The sequence below is a fragment of the Vitis vinifera genome, chromosome 17 (assembly GCF_030704535.1).
Source record: "Vitis vinifera cultivar Pinot Noir 40024 chromosome 17, ASM3070453v1".
Lineage (NCBI taxonomy): Eukaryota > Viridiplantae > Streptophyta > Magnoliopsida > Vitales > Vitaceae > Vitis > Vitis vinifera.
This window is the reverse complement of record NC_081821.1, coordinates 9142478-9158558: the sequence shown is the minus strand read 5'-3', so window position 1 is coordinate 9158558 and position 16081 is coordinate 9142478.

Sequence of the window (16081 nt, the reverse complement as noted above, 5' to 3'; positions counted from 1 at the left end):
AAACAAAATATTATTTTTAAAAATTATTTTAAAAACGCATTTAAAAATATTAAAAACATTTATTCTATAAAACATGAAAAACAGTTTTCAAAATTTGTTTTTAAAAATTATTTTTCATAATTATTTTTAAAAATAGTTATTAAATAAGGCAAAAAAGTTTTAAGAATTTTTTTTTATAAAAAAAATGGGTTTTGATTCACCAATATTTTTTAAATGAGTAGGTGAAAAAATACATATATTTTGAATTATTTTTAAATAAATAAAGATAACACCAATTTAAAAAAATCATAGATTTTTTATATATATACTTTCATTTTATTGAGTCAAAACCCATTTTTTGTATTTAACGTTTTTAAACTAGTTATGATATTTTTTAAAATAAGAGTCGATTTGAAATCTTTAAATATTTTCAACTTATTTTTAAATGTTTCGTATCCAAAATACTTTATTTTCAATTATTTTTTTATATTTTTAAAACAATGATTAAAAATGATAAATAAAAACAATTAAGATATATTTTTAGAAAATATCCTTATTTCATAATAATTTTAAAAACTTATTTAACCTAATGTTTTCACTTGGACTTTATTTAAATGGCAAAAGATAGTAGGAATATACTGATTAAATGTCAAATTAAATAAAATAAAATATAAAATAAAAAACCTTTTCCATGCATAAGGAAAATATCATTTTTAATGTTTTGGTTTTTAAAAGGAATCAAAGTAGTGCAATTTGGGCTCTAGGCCCGAATAATATATGTATACACACATTCCATTCATCCAAACAGAATCTATGAACATCATGCATTCCCTCAGATATTCCATCGATCCAAACAGAATCGAAAAGCATGCACCAGAACCGATTCTGTCCTGGTGTGTGTGTATAAGCATTAATTGATAAAGTCCAGAAAAGTATTAACTACAGCAGGAACTCTTTTCGAAGAGTACAAACGAAGATCATTCTTAGAATCCATCACCTGTGAAAGAATCACACTACCCAAACAGACACATAATTGCCAATTCATGTTCTGCCAATTTCCAGGAATCTTCCTTCCGTGCAACCACTGTTTGGGAATCGTTACTTTTACAAACACAGTAGCAGTTGTCTTCATTCCCACCACTGTTCATTACTTAATTATTCCTTCACATGAAATCACATTCCAAGAATGGAGTCTTCACCCGGAATGATCTCACTTTCCGAGCTATTTGCTCGGAAAATTTGAGAAAAAGTATTCAATTTCTTAATCCGATGAGTTCATGAGCACCTGGCTAAATTGTTTGGCATTGCGAGTTAAGTTCAGTGTCTTGATTTTCTCATGGGTGTGGGGTTTGTTTGAGGACATGAGTCACATGTGAGGCCATGAATTCACGAGCTCCGCCACATGGTTTTCCGACGCTCAGTGCCACGAATGGAGGATGGTCCAACGTTTGTCAGCCAGTCATGTGTTGTCCAATAAAGATGCAACAGCTGGGTGGCTTAGGAGTTAGGACCCATAAAGTGGAGGATTATTTTGCATAATGAATGTATGATAGGTCTATAAAAATAAGGAATCGTTTGATCACATTTTTCCTTTTTAAGATTTGAAGATATGTCGTCATCTTGATGTTAAAATATCATCATTTCAAGTAATCATTTTATGGAAGAACTTGATTCAAGTTTGTCAAATTGTGATGAATTTGGTTTAAATTCTGTATTTGTACGTATGGTAGGAAATTCCTCATTCCATAATTAAAGTTTATTTAGTAATGTTTAAAAAAAATATTTTTAGTATAAAAAATGTTTTTAAAAAAATAGAGAAAATTTTAAAATGTTTTTAAAAATCACTTATAATACATCCTAAAAGGATATTTGATGGATGATTTAAAAAAAAAAACAATAAAATAAAAATTATTAGAGGAAAATATTTCAAATCAATATACTCTTTGAACACACTTTCACATAGATAAATAAAATAAATGAGGTGAAAAAGAAAAAGAAAAATGATAATTATATTAATATTTTTCTTTTATGTTGTATTTGGTTCTCATAAAATTTAAGGAAAAATATAAGGGAAAGAAAATAAAATAAAAAAAGTTATAAAAAAAAAAGTGAATGAAAAAATTTAAATTAATAAATTATTTTTATATACTACTTCAATTTTTTTTTCTATTATACATAAAGATTAAGGTTAGGCTTGGCTCCCGAAAAATACTAAGGAGAGAAAAAAAAATGTTAAGGAAAATAATTTTCTCATATTTGATTGTTCCATGAAATTAAAATGTTAAGGGAGAAATTAAAATGAGACATGAAATCAGAAGTAAAATTGAACGTGCTTACAACTGAGGATCTAACCTCCTTAAATAACAAAAGAGGGAATATTAAGCGGTACAAATCAGGAGAAAAGCACTATTTACTTTTGAAACACGTGCATGAATAGTAATCCTGTGAGTGAATAGTGAATAGTAAAAAGTGAACAGTAAAAAATAGTCTTGAAAGTCCTTCCAAGGGTTGGAAAGGCTGCTGATTCATCTGCAATAATGATATAGTCCCATTGGACTATCTATGCAAGGCCAAATTCACTGAAAAAGACTAATAAAGGGGGAAAAGCTGAAAGTTCTCTGAGGATAGCAAAAGAACTTTGGAATAACTTAAAGCCATCCAAAATGGGTTTTGGGAGAATCTTAATAGTCGGACCAAAATATGTCCACCAATTGTGGAACCAAAATGGAAAAGAAGGTAGTTGATGCTTAGATGAGAAATAGAACATCCATGAATGATGGAAGTCCTTGTTCTGGATCAAAAAAGTATTGACCCATGCTCTCTGGTAGTCCCAATAATTGAAAATTTTGGGTTTTGAAGGTTTAGAAAATTCTCTAGAAAAATTGGGATTCCCACCCCACTGCTTAATTGTAAGGATTTTATAAATATGGCAGGTGGAGAATGCCAAATCCAAATTGCTGAACTTATCAGCATTGTGTTTGATTTTAATAGAGCTAGTTTCCACAAGGATTACTTCATAAAATTATCTTGTTTTTAAAAGATCACCAAAGGGATAATGAAAATTTTCATGAAAAGCTTTTGTTGTAATCTCTTTGGGGTTTTCAGAGAAAAACACTCTTTCAATAACCAAAAGAGGTTGATTTAAATCTTTTTGCCAATATCTTGATTTTGTTGAAAGATGTGTGGGGTTGGCAGCCACCACAATTTGCTTATTTGAAAAATAAAAGCTTGATGTTAATTCCTTTTGAGAGGGATTAGCCTTAGTAACCTACTTAAAGGTTTGAGACCCAGTAATAGTTGGATACTAAGTAGCCTTGACTGGTTTAGAAGAATCCGAATGATCATAGTACAAGGACAACATCTTATTAGGCATATGGTCAGAAGAATGAAGCCTTGCTTTTTCTTCTAACTCAACTTGTTGGCTCCAAAGCATTTCATGGGGAGAAGGTTCTTTGCTGGTTTTAGAAGACTGGGATTCTGGTAGTTTAGGAGCTTGGGTATTAGGAACTTGGGTATTCTTTTTAAGGGTCATGGTTTCGTGAATCCTGCAAATTTCACGAGTTAAGAAATTAGGGCTCGAGGAATGATATCCTTTAATATACTTAATTTGTAAATTAAAATTGCTTAAAATAGCTTGATATATATAAAAAAAAAATATGCTTAAAAGTTATATTCTTAACATCTTTTTGTAAAATTGAATTTACAGGTTTATCATTAATTCTTAAAAACTCTTGGTTCAAAATATCATCTTGAAATTTTGAAATGCATAAAACAATGCTTAAAATCTTTTTTTTAATGGTGTTATGAATGAGTTTGGTAATATTCCAGGTTCCTGAAGTATACCTAACCAACAACTCAAGGTTACCAACACTTTGCTTAAGAATCCCACCATAACCTATGTTTGAGGAATTAGTCTCAACAAACTCAAAGGTCTCTGGAATGACTGATTCTTAACATGGTAGGGTCTTGACACTGGACTTAACATCAACAATGAAAATAGAAAACTGGTTAAAGTTTTCATCCATTATATTCTGGAATTCTGCAGGTGCATTCTTAAGATCAAAGGACATTATGAACCATTCATAATGTCCAAAGGGGACCACAAAGGTTATCTTATACTTATCTTTTCCTACCATCTGGATTTGCCAAAATCCTGATTTCAAGTCAAACATAAAGAAACTTTGGACTTAACTAACCTTTGAAGAAGGTCTTTTTTATTTGGAATAGGACATCTAATCCAACTTAATACATCATTAAGAGGCTTGTAGTTGATGACTAGTCTAGGTGTTCCTCTTTCTAATTCAGTTTGTTTCTGAACATAAAAGGCTAAACAATCCCAATTCCAATTGGACTTAGACTTCCTTATCATCATCTTATCAAGAGGATCCTGGATCTCCTTTTCACAGTAGCTTAACAATTCTTTGTTCATTTGGATTGGTCTTGCTTTAGTGGGAAAATTCTTCTCACGAAAGTCAAGCTTATAAGGTAATTTTTCTTCATGTTGTTTCCTATACTAAAACGTATTAGGAATGTTAGAGCAATCTTCACCAATAATCAAATTAATCTTATGCTCTTGACTTTCCTTAGCTTGAATCACCTGATCCCTTAAGGTGTTTATATTTTTCTTATCAGGTGGGTTGGCAAATTCAAAAAGAATTTCCTGATCTAAGAGCTTTGTTTTTATACCTTGGTCATCTACCCACATGGGAAAAATAATGCTTAAAAAGGGGACACCAAGACGAGTTTTCTCCTTAAGATCCTTAACTAAAATGAAGGTTTGCTTAATGCAAATGCCTTGGTTACAGATGTGAGCATCTAACAGCTTATACTCAATGTCGAGCCTTTTACCATTAGCTCCAAAGAGAGATTCTTTGGTTTTCTTACAAAACTTAATAGGTACTAGACCTTCTTGAAGGCAATTCAAAGCTGCTCCTGAATCAATCAAAGCAACAATATCAATGGAAAATTTATTCTTAATTACTAGAGTAAGGGAGACTTCCCACCTCTGGAAAATAACCCTACTAACAGTATTCAAGTATGCATCTGCCTCTTCATCATTAGCTTGTGAAGATTCTGGAACCTCTTCAAGGTTCTCCTGGTTATCAACAAGATTACCTACAATAATCCTATTGATTTGTTCTTGGAGATTAAAAAACCCTAAGCTTGTGAATTGTCTTAAATCCTTAATTTCTTTCTTATATTGTTTTACTTCTTCTTGAAGATCCTTAATGGTTGTCTTTGGTAGTCTGTTGGTTAAATCTTGTTAAGATTTCACTTAAGTTATAAGGATTTACAATCTTCTTAACTTCTTGCTTACCGACAGATTTCTTAAAGACTTCATAAAGGTCTTGCTTAGTTTTTTCATCTTCAACTTTCCTTAAAACATCTAGGACAAGTTATTAATCTTGGATTATGACATTTATAGTCTTAGGTTGGCAATCACAATTACCCTTAATGCATTCTTCTTGGTCACTAGAAGTTTGGCTTGAGATTTCCTCACCACTACTATCTAGTTGGTTAATATCATCTTCATTATCTGAATAAGTCCTTGATTCAGACTCTATGGAGTTTAACATTACTTTACAAAGCATATCTTTTAAGTCTTCTGAGACATTTAAGTTATTAATCTTCTGCTTAACCCTACAATCTTTCTTATAGTGGCCTACCTTACCACACTTAAAACAAACTGGCTTAGACTGTGAAGGGACTTCTAGCTTTTCCCGGGCTTCTTTGTTCATCCTTCTTTGGATGTGCCTTTGTCTCTTAGTTTCATTCATCCTATAGTTGCCATGAGTTCCTCGCTTGTTGTGATAAAACTTTTCCTTACTAGGCTTTCTACTTACTTGTTTCTTACGTTGCTTAGAAGAGGGCTTAGTTTCTTTTTAGTTCAATCCAAACTGGCTACAGAATGAACCAAACTCATTCTTGTAGATCCTCTATTCATTTTTCATTTGTTGCTTAAGCTTAAAGTCATTGCACAGTTTAATTCCTTCTAATGTGACAATGCTTATGATTTCTCCATAAGTAAGCTTATCATAAGGGATTTGTCCATTAAACTATTCTCTTATCTTAATCCTAATTCTCTTAGAGAAAAGTCTAGGTAGTCTTGAGATGAATTTTTCTTTCCAAAAAGACTGGTTACAGTCTGATCTTAGCATGACTTTGGTTAGGAAATCTTCTCTATACCACCTGAAGTCATGAAGCTTGGGACACTTAAGGTTGGTTAAGAGATCTACAATCTTATCCTTAATCTTTATAGGATTTCTAATGAAGTGCTTAGATATGGAATAGATTAAAGTAGCCACTGCATCCTCTATATCTTGTCCATCTTCGTTCTTAACCACTTCATTTTCCTCATTAATCCTATAGGCTTTTAGGATACCATTTTTATCCTCAAAAGTGAGATAGTTATCCCACCAACCCTTAAGCTAGCTTGTAAACCCATCAACAATTGTCTGAGCTACAACATGGTCTGACAATCTATTTTTTAACTTATAGGTTGTACTAACCATGGTCATTTCATGAAGCTTAGTGAGTATGTTATACTCAATCATACCATCTATGTTCCATTCATAGATAGTACCACTAGTGTATGAAGCTTGAGTATACTAGTTTCTTTCCTCATACTGCATGTCAGGAAAGGTTGGTCTAAGGTAGTAATTCCTAGTTCTTGGTGGTTCTTAGGTGTTGATAATCCTTATAATAGTCTGGTTAGGATGTTCCTTAAAAATCTTAATTAGTTCATTAGCCTATGCTTCAGACCTAATTTCTCCTTTGACCATATTGATTCTCCTGTGAGAAAGCTAAGGTGTCTTAGGGACAACAAGGTTATCCTTAACCTTTTGGCTTATCCTATCAATAAGGGCTTGATCAATATGGGGATTCTCTAGGAATTTCTTAGAGAATTCAAAAGGTTTAAATAAAGATTTATTATCTTTCTTAACAAACGTAGTCTTAATGTAGTCTTATATTTCAATGATCTCCTCAAACATGTTGAGTTAATCGCCTATGGTCTTAAGAAACATGTTAGTTGTAATTGTTCTATTCCATGATTCTTCTAACATCCACAGCACTAGCAGTTCCTTTATCCTTTAGCTTAGTTTTAAAAGGTGGAGCTTTAACTATGGTGCCATTCATATTCTTTTCTATCTTAGCTTCTAGAGAATGGATGGATTCTATGACAATATTGTCACTAATTTTCCATATCTTAGTTTTAGTGGATATGTAATTGACACGCTTACAAGGATAATCTGGATGTTGCTCTTGTTTGAAGACAAACCAGATCCAATACTTAATGTTCTTCTTTTCTTGTCTTAAGTATGTGTAAAATTCTTCTTGGTAGAGGGTTCTAATGTCCTTTGGGACCTTGCTAAAGAACCAAACTCTCTTTTCCTTATTGACCTCAGAATAGAAGTCCTTTCTTAAGAGATTCTTGTTGATCTCAAAATCCTCATCACTTAGGCTTACAGTGTTAATCATCTGGGAATAAGTAGGAGACATATCAAGAGATTCATCCTAATGTGATTCTTTAGTAGACTATTTTTCTTCTATGTAAAAGGGTTTGGCCAAATTGGTGTGACTTTTAACACCTGTTAGCTTAATATTCTTAGAATTTGCTGAACTGGATCCTTCTTTATTCTTAGTGGTTCTTACTGGGATAGATGAACTTGAAGCTCTAGAAGGCTCATAATATGAAATTCTAGGGCTGCTAGAATGACGGAAAGAGTTGGAGAAAATCAAATGTCCTCCTCCACCAGGATATTGAACAATTTGTTTAATCCTTTTAGATCTTTGCTCCATGGCTGGGACAACATTAACAAAATGCCAATTTTCTGGAAACTCAACCTCATTCCACTTGATTTTCATGGGGACTATGAAATTAAACTTGTTTATCATATCTGAGTGGAAGAGAGTGGTCTCATCCTTGGGACTAGTGCACAGTGCTCCAAAACCAATGCTTGTGGTCATACTCTTATAGGCAAACCTGGTTATGATGGAAACGAGACTGTTTCCTTAATTGAACTTAAAGCCATGGGTCTTAACATGAAGAACAACCGAATATAAGATGTCGACATCTCTTAATCTAACTATGAAGTTAGGGAAACATTGGAAATAAACAGGACCATCATTCAATCCTACTTGGACTGCTCCAATAATAGAATCTTGGTAATCAAGATGTCTATTATCCCTTAAACACATGACAATAAAGGTTTTTAGACCTAGTCTTGTCAAAGGCTTAGCTGCAACTTGAATCATACCAAAGTGTATGAAGTTGTAGTTTCGTTTATGTTTCTCAATGGACTTACTATCTAAGAGTCTTATAACTTGATCGTCGTGTTCTAAACTTACTGACGTTTCAGAGGTCTTAATGGTGTAGTCTGTGAAGAACTTAAAGGTTCATTTCTTCTAAATTTCTTGATTAGGTACCTTGGGTTTCCAATCATCCAAATCATTTTGGATCTTAGGATAATTGATCTCTTCACTGTTTACTACAACGTCTTGAGAATCTTTGGATTTCCTAGACATGGTTCTGAAAATCGAACTCATTTTAAGGTTTTAATCTAGAGCCTAATAGCATATGAACAGACCTAGTGAGTAATCACCCCAACCCTTTTCCAGCCCTAACAAACGTCTATCTCCGGCTAACAACAGGCTCAACCCGGTAGGAATCGCACTCAAGCACACTGCTACTTTTCCTAGGATAGATCAAAACACCCAAAACAAACCCGACTTCCCTTCCTATGGCTCTGATACCATAGACACCCAGGATGAGGTAATATGCAATGAAAACATGAATTATGCTAAAATTCAAAACAAAATAAGAGAAATCGGAAAATACACAGATATCTAAACAAAGAAATTTAAAGAGAATGAACCGCAAACTTTATTTACATAATTTGAAAACAATCCATGATAGGAGGTATAATAAAAACATAAAACATACTTATATAAGGAGATGAATATCTTACAATGGGAGAAAGGGGGAAAACTTTGAAGAAAGCTTTGAGCTAGAAGGCTTACATGATAAGAGAAAAAGAAAAGAGAAGAGAGAGCTTATGAGAAGAGGGAGAGAATGGAGAGATTAAAACGAGACATGAAATTAGAAGTAAAATTGAACGTGTTTACAACTGAGAATCTAACCTCCTTAAATAACAAAAAATGGAAAATTAAACAATACAAATTAGGAGACAAAGCACTGTTTGCTTTCGAAACCCGTGCATGAATAGTAATCCTGTTAGTGAATAGTAAAAAATGAACAGTAAAAATAGTCTTGAAAGTCCTTCCAAAGGTTGGAAAGGTTGCTGATTCATCTGCAATAATGATATAGTCCCACTAGACTATCCATGTAAGGCCAAATTCACTGAAAAAAAATAACAAAGGAGGAAAAACTGAAGGTTCTCTGAGGATAGCAAAAGAACTTTGAAATAACTCAAAGCCATCCAAAATGGGTTTTGGGAGAATCTTAATAGTCAAACCAAAATATGTCCACCAATTGTGGAACCAAAATGGAAAAGAATGTAGTTGATGCTTAGATGGGAAATAGAACATCCATGAATGATGGAAGTCCTTGTTCTGGATCATAAAATCATTGAGTCATGCTCTCTAGTAGTCCCAATAATTGAAAAATCTAGGTTTTGAAGGGTTAGAAAATTCTCTTGAAAAATTGGGATTCCCATCCCACTGCTTAACTGTAAGGATTTTATAAATATGGCAGGTGGAGAATGTCAAATCCAAATTGCTGAACTTATCAACATTGTGCTTGATTTTAATATATATATATATATAAACAAATATGATATGTGAAACCAAGGTTTCGTTAATCTTGATTTTGATGATAATAAAATAAGGCTTGGAACTAATGATTATATTTCAAGTATGATTAGGTAATAAGATTTCCAAAGTAACAATCATAAAAACAAAATCAAGTCAAAGAGAAATCAATAAGAAGAAGAAGGCCTTAAAGAGAAGTGTTTTTCAAAATCTAAGCTTCATGGAATCCCTTTTTAAGGTTGTTGGTGCACTACGTTTTCATGCATTACACTATTAATTTATGCACCAAAATCATCTAAAAGTAATTTTGTTTTAAATTCTTTAAAATTGGATGATTTCATGTTTTCAACTAAAACCTTGTGTCAAATGTTTTTCAAACTTATTGAAAAGGCTTTAAGTTGAAAATGATGATTGTTGAGCCAAAAATGACTCAACTGCTTGAACCGGATGAGGAACCGATCGACCTGTTTAACTTAATCGGTCGAATAATGCAAAAACCTTCTCTCTTTTTAACTGCTTTCGCCACTAAGGCTAGTCCACTACTGAATGATTATGAGAAGGTTAAACCTCAACCGATCGAGGTCCGGCTAAGGGGTGGTCGAGGTTCAACAGTCACCCGCCAAGCATTAAATGCTAACGGCTAGTCAACCGATCGACCCCCAACTTGACCAGTCGAACCCTCAACAACTAGTTTGGTCGTTTTCCTCTTTAAAAAGACTTCAATCTTCATTGTTTCAAGAGTTTAACCTTCCTAAACATTTCTTGAATATATTTGAGCCTTGAAATAGTGTTTTTTAGTGCACTATTGTTCTAAAACTTGCATATCATTAGTGCACCATTCAATCCTAGTTTTCTTGTATCATTCGAACCTAAAGTTTTGTACTAAGATTTTGTGAAATTATTTATAAATCTTTAAGAGAAAGAATCTAAGTGTGAAGAATCACTTGAGGGGTTGTTCAAGAGTGAGGTATCTCTTGAAAATTGTAAAGGGTACTTGAAGTCAAAAGTCCAAGAAGGTTGATTAGAACCATAATCCAATTGTATTACTTGAAGACTTGTGTTGAAGCTTTGAATTAGTGGAACCTCAAGCTTGAGATTGAAGCTAAAAAAGAGTGGACCTAGGTTGCGTCAAACCACTATAAATCTTGTATTTGCATTCTTTCTTCCCTACTTTCTTACTTTATATGAAACTGTTTTTATATTATTTTATTATATATTTGCATATAATTGTCTATTGCATTCACATAATTTAAATTAACAAAAAGAGACGATCACCCTATTCACCCCTACCCCCTCCCTCTAAGGTGATTACCTTAAGTTGGATTAGCCTAATATTTCTAACAATTGGTATCAGAGTTAGGCCTCTTGTTTAAGACTTAATTGTCTAAGAAGTAATGGCTAATCCATCAAGCTCATCTCACATTGAAAGTTTTTCAACCACCCGGTCTCCATTCTTTACAAGAACCGATTATTCATATTGGAAAGCAAAAATGTCTTAGTTTTTAAAATCTATTAATCTTGATCTATGTGATATGATTGAAGATAACCCTCACATTCCTTCAAAATTAGAATATTGAGTGATGGTTCCAAAACCTAAGCAAGAATGGGATGAGCTTGATAAAAAGAAAGTTCAATTAAATACCAAAGTTGTTTATATCTTACATTGTGCTATTGATGAAATGAATTTAATCATGTTTGGCAATGTAAGTCGGCTAAAGAAATTTAGAGACTATTAGAAATCACTCATGAGGGAACCAACCAAGTTAAAGAGTGTAAAGTCAACATCCTTATGCATGATTATGAATTATTTTCTATGAAAGATTTTGAATCTATTGTAGAGTTGTTTTCTAAGTTCATGGTGATTGTGAATGAACTTGGAAGCCTTGGAAAAAACCTACACTGAAGTAGAGAAAGTTATAAAGATCTTAAGGTCTCTACCAAATAAATGGGAAACAAAAGTGATGGTTATTTAAGAAGTAAAGGATCTCACCAAACTCCCACTTGAAGAACTCATTGGGTCACTCATGACTCATGAGATAAAATTGAATAATCATAAAAAAGTTGAAGAAAATGATAAAAGTATAGCATTTAAGACCTCAACAAATGATGATGAAGATGAAGAAAGTGAAAATGAAGACCTTGATCTCATCACCAAGAAATTTATGAAGTCCACCAAGTTTGAGAAGATCAAGGAAAGAAAAAAAATCTCATTCAAGAGAAGAATCTTCAAGTTCCAAAAAAGAATAAGAAAGTCATGATGGCAACATGGAGTGAAAGTGAAAGTGATGAAGACCCCATGGAAGAAGAATGCACAAATGAGGATGCCAACATATGCTTCATGGCTTTGGAGGAACATGAAGATGAGGTAAATTCCAATTCTAACTATAATGAGTTTCAAGATTCATTTTAAGAAATATATTTTGGTCTTGAAAATCTTGGGTTCAAAAATGTCCTTCTTAAGAAAAAAATTTCTTGTCGTCAAAATGAATTTAATGAGCTCAAGGAAAAATTTGAAAATATTGAGAAGACAAAAATCTCTTTTGAAAAGGAAAATGAATGGTTAACATTTTCTTTACAAAAATTCTCAAATGGTCAAAAGACTTTTTGATATAATTTTGGCAAGTCAAAAGTGCATTTTTGATCAAAAGGGGCTAGGCTACAAGCCTTTCAAAAATCAAAATTATTTTTGTAAAGAAAGCCTCTAGTTTTTTACCTTCAACTATTTGTAATTTTTGTGGAAGAAGAGGTCACATTAGTGATAATTGCCCCTTAAGAAAATCTCCTCATGGTCTTCAAAACTCTAAATTATTTTGGATTCCAAATGGAGGAAAGGCTAACCCTCTAGGACCCAAAAAGATATAGGTACCAAAGGTTACTTAATTTGTTTTGTAGGGATCCATGCAAGAAAGAGGATATGCTTACCTTGGAAAGAATGCATTGATAATATTGATAATAGTATTCCTTCTAAAACTTAATTTGCAATATCATTTTATCATTTTGCTAACACTTGGTAAATTTTTGTTAATAATATAACATTTGGTATCACATTGATAAAATTGGTATAATTGTTAAACCAAGGTTTGGATTAAAAAGAACATATTTTTTAATATATACCTAAGTAAAATTGAATGATCATATGTTTTGTATGCTCTAATAGTATTATTCAATGCATGCATGTATGCTTGTATATTTTTAAATGCATATGTTCCCCCATATATCTTTCCAAATCATGCTTTAAATTGGGAATGTTTCAAGGTTGAGCAATCTTTTATTTGGAAAATGTTTTTAAATTAAAAAAAAAGGAGATTCATTTCCATGAGAAATTATATTATGCTTATTTTTTATTTTTATCTTTTGATATTATGTGATTCCCATTATATACTTTATTGAGACTTTTTGTTGATGACAAAAAAAGAGAAAAGTAATGGTAAGTTGCTAACTTGAGAAGAAATGTCAATATTGTTTTAGCAATCCTATCCATATTGATGCTATGTGTTTTATTGGTCATAATTACTTGTATCATATTTAATCATAATATCTTGTCAATTGCTAAATTGTTCTTTATGTTATTTATGTTTGATTATATCATTTTGAGCACTCTTAATATACTCCTTGAAGTTTCTAAACTTGAATATTTTTTAAATTCAAAGAAGCATATATTGAGGGGGAGCTTTTTAGCAACCTTGGTTTTGTCATCATTAAAAAGGGGAAGAGTGTGAAATAAAAGTTTCGTTAATCTCGATTTTGATGATAATAAAATAAGATTTTCAACTAATGATTATATTTCAAGTGTGATTAAGCAATAAGATTTCCAAAGTGACAATCACAAAGACAAAATCAAGTCAAAGGGAAATCAATAAGATAATAAGACCTCAAAGAAAAGTGTTTTTCAAAACCTAAACTTCATAGGATCTTTTTTTAAGGTTGTTGGTGCACTAGGTTTTTCATGCATTACATTATTAATTTATGCACCAAAATCATCTAAAAGTAATTTTGTTTTAAATTCTTTAAAATTGAATGATTTCATGTTTTCAACTAAAACATTCTGTCAAATATTTTTCAAACTTATTTAAAAGGTTTTAAGTTGAAAATGATGGTTGTTGAGCCAAAAACGACTCAACCGGTTGAACCGGATGAGGAACTAGTTGACCTATTCAGCTTAACTGGTCTAATAGTGCAAAAACTCTCTCTCTTCCAGAACGCTTGTTCAAATGGTTAAAGTTGAACCTCAACCGGTTGAGGTCCAATCAAGGAGCTATTAAGGTCCAACGGTCACCTGTTAAGCATTAAAAACTAATGGTTAATCAACCGATTAACCCCCAGCTCAACCAGTTGAACCCCTAACGGATGGTTTGGTCGTTTTCCTCTATAAAAAGGCTTCAATCTTCATTATTTCAAGAGTTTAACCTTCCTAAACATTTCTTGAATATATTTTAAGTCTTGAGATAGTGTTTTTGAGTGCACAATTGTTTTAAAACTTGCATATCATTAGTACACAATTCAATTATAGTTTTCTTGTATCATTCGAGTCTAAAGTTTTGTACCAAGATTTTGTGAAATTATTTGTAAATCTTTGAGAGGAAGAATCTAAGTGTGAGGTATCACTTAGGGATTCTCAAGTGCGAGGTATCACTTGAAGGGTTGTTCAAGAGTGAGACATCTCTTAAGAATTGTAAAGGGTGTTTGGAGCCAAAAATTCATAAGGGTTGATTGAAACCATAATCCAATTGTATTACTTGAAAAATTGTGTTGAAGTCTTGAATTAGTAAAACCTCAAGCTTGGGATTGAAGTTAGAAGAGAGTGGATGTAAGCCGAGTTGTGTCGATTCACTATAAAATCTTGTATTTACATTCTCTCTTCCATACTCTTTTACTTTATATGCAATTGTTTTTATATTGTTTTATTATATATTTGCATATAAATGTTTATTGCATTCACATAATTTAATTTTGTAAAAAAAGACAATCACCTTATTCACCCTCTCTTTAGGGTGATTACCTTAAGTTGGATTAGCCTAATTTTTCTAACATGATAAAAACTATTTAGAAGTTTATGCATTTTAAAATCATTTAATTTTTATATCAATTAGTGAAAATAAGTAAAATGAATTTAAAGTAGCAAATAAAAATAATTTATTAATTTTTAATCTATTTTTTATTTTCCTTCATTTTACTTTTCCCTTGTATTTTCTTTCCTTTATATTTTCCTTTAAATTTTTTGAGAACCAAATATAACCTAAATAATTTAAAATGTATACATTTTTACATGATTTTAATTACATTTGTTTTTCTATGTATTGAAACCAATTTTTTTTTCTTTTCTTTAGTAATTTTCGGGAATCAAACATAGCCTTAGAAAAATGACGAGTATGAAGTCGAAACAAGGAAAAAATCTTTTCCTCGGAAAATTAAAAAATAAAATAAAATATTAACATACTAGAAAGAAGTCAAATAAAAAAAGTGTGATATATTTTCATAATTTTAAAAATAAAATAAAATAAAATAAATTATAAATTATAAAATAATAAATTTAAACTTTAATTATAAAATATTGTAGCCATGTTTATTTTTAGATCAGATCACCACATGGCCGAGCCTTTGAAGGGAATAAAATAGAGAAAGGCAAGCCCAAAACCTAAGGCTAAGGGCCTGGGTTGCACAGGCTCTTTGGAAAGAGCCCAATTTACATTCTTCCCTCTCCAACGGACTTTTGGGCCAAGGCTAACCATTTTTATATCTACAGCCCAATTGAGAGGACTGTTTCTAGTCCTATATTTTGGTAGCCTACAATAAATTTCTCCCAATTTATTTTGTTTTAATTGATTTAAAAAAATTTAAAACTTCTCAATAAAATTAATTTTAAATCTTTTATCAATTTTTTGAATGGAAAAGAATCATTAGAATTCAAAAAGAAAAAGGAAAAAAATTCATATAAAATTTCTTATTAAATATTTTTATTTGAAAGTCCTTGAAAAAATGCCTTTAAAAAATTTATTTAACAAATTTTCATGCTATTTTTAAAATTATTGAAACTTATATTTATAATTTTTATCAAATTATTTTTCTTATAAAAATCAATTTTCTTAAAATTTAAAATCACTTAAGTCATACTTTAATTTAAGCATTATATACAAAAAAAAATGAATAAAATTTAAATTATTAAAATAATAATAATATAAGTAATATTGTTTACCATCATATCGCCTGATAAGGCCCCTTTGGGTCTAAAGTGGATAATAGCTACATAGTTGGGAGTGAGTCATCATAAATGATATCAGAGTCGATCCCCGAGTGTGAGGTTTATTTTGCCCTATAAGGGTGTTTGTCTGTT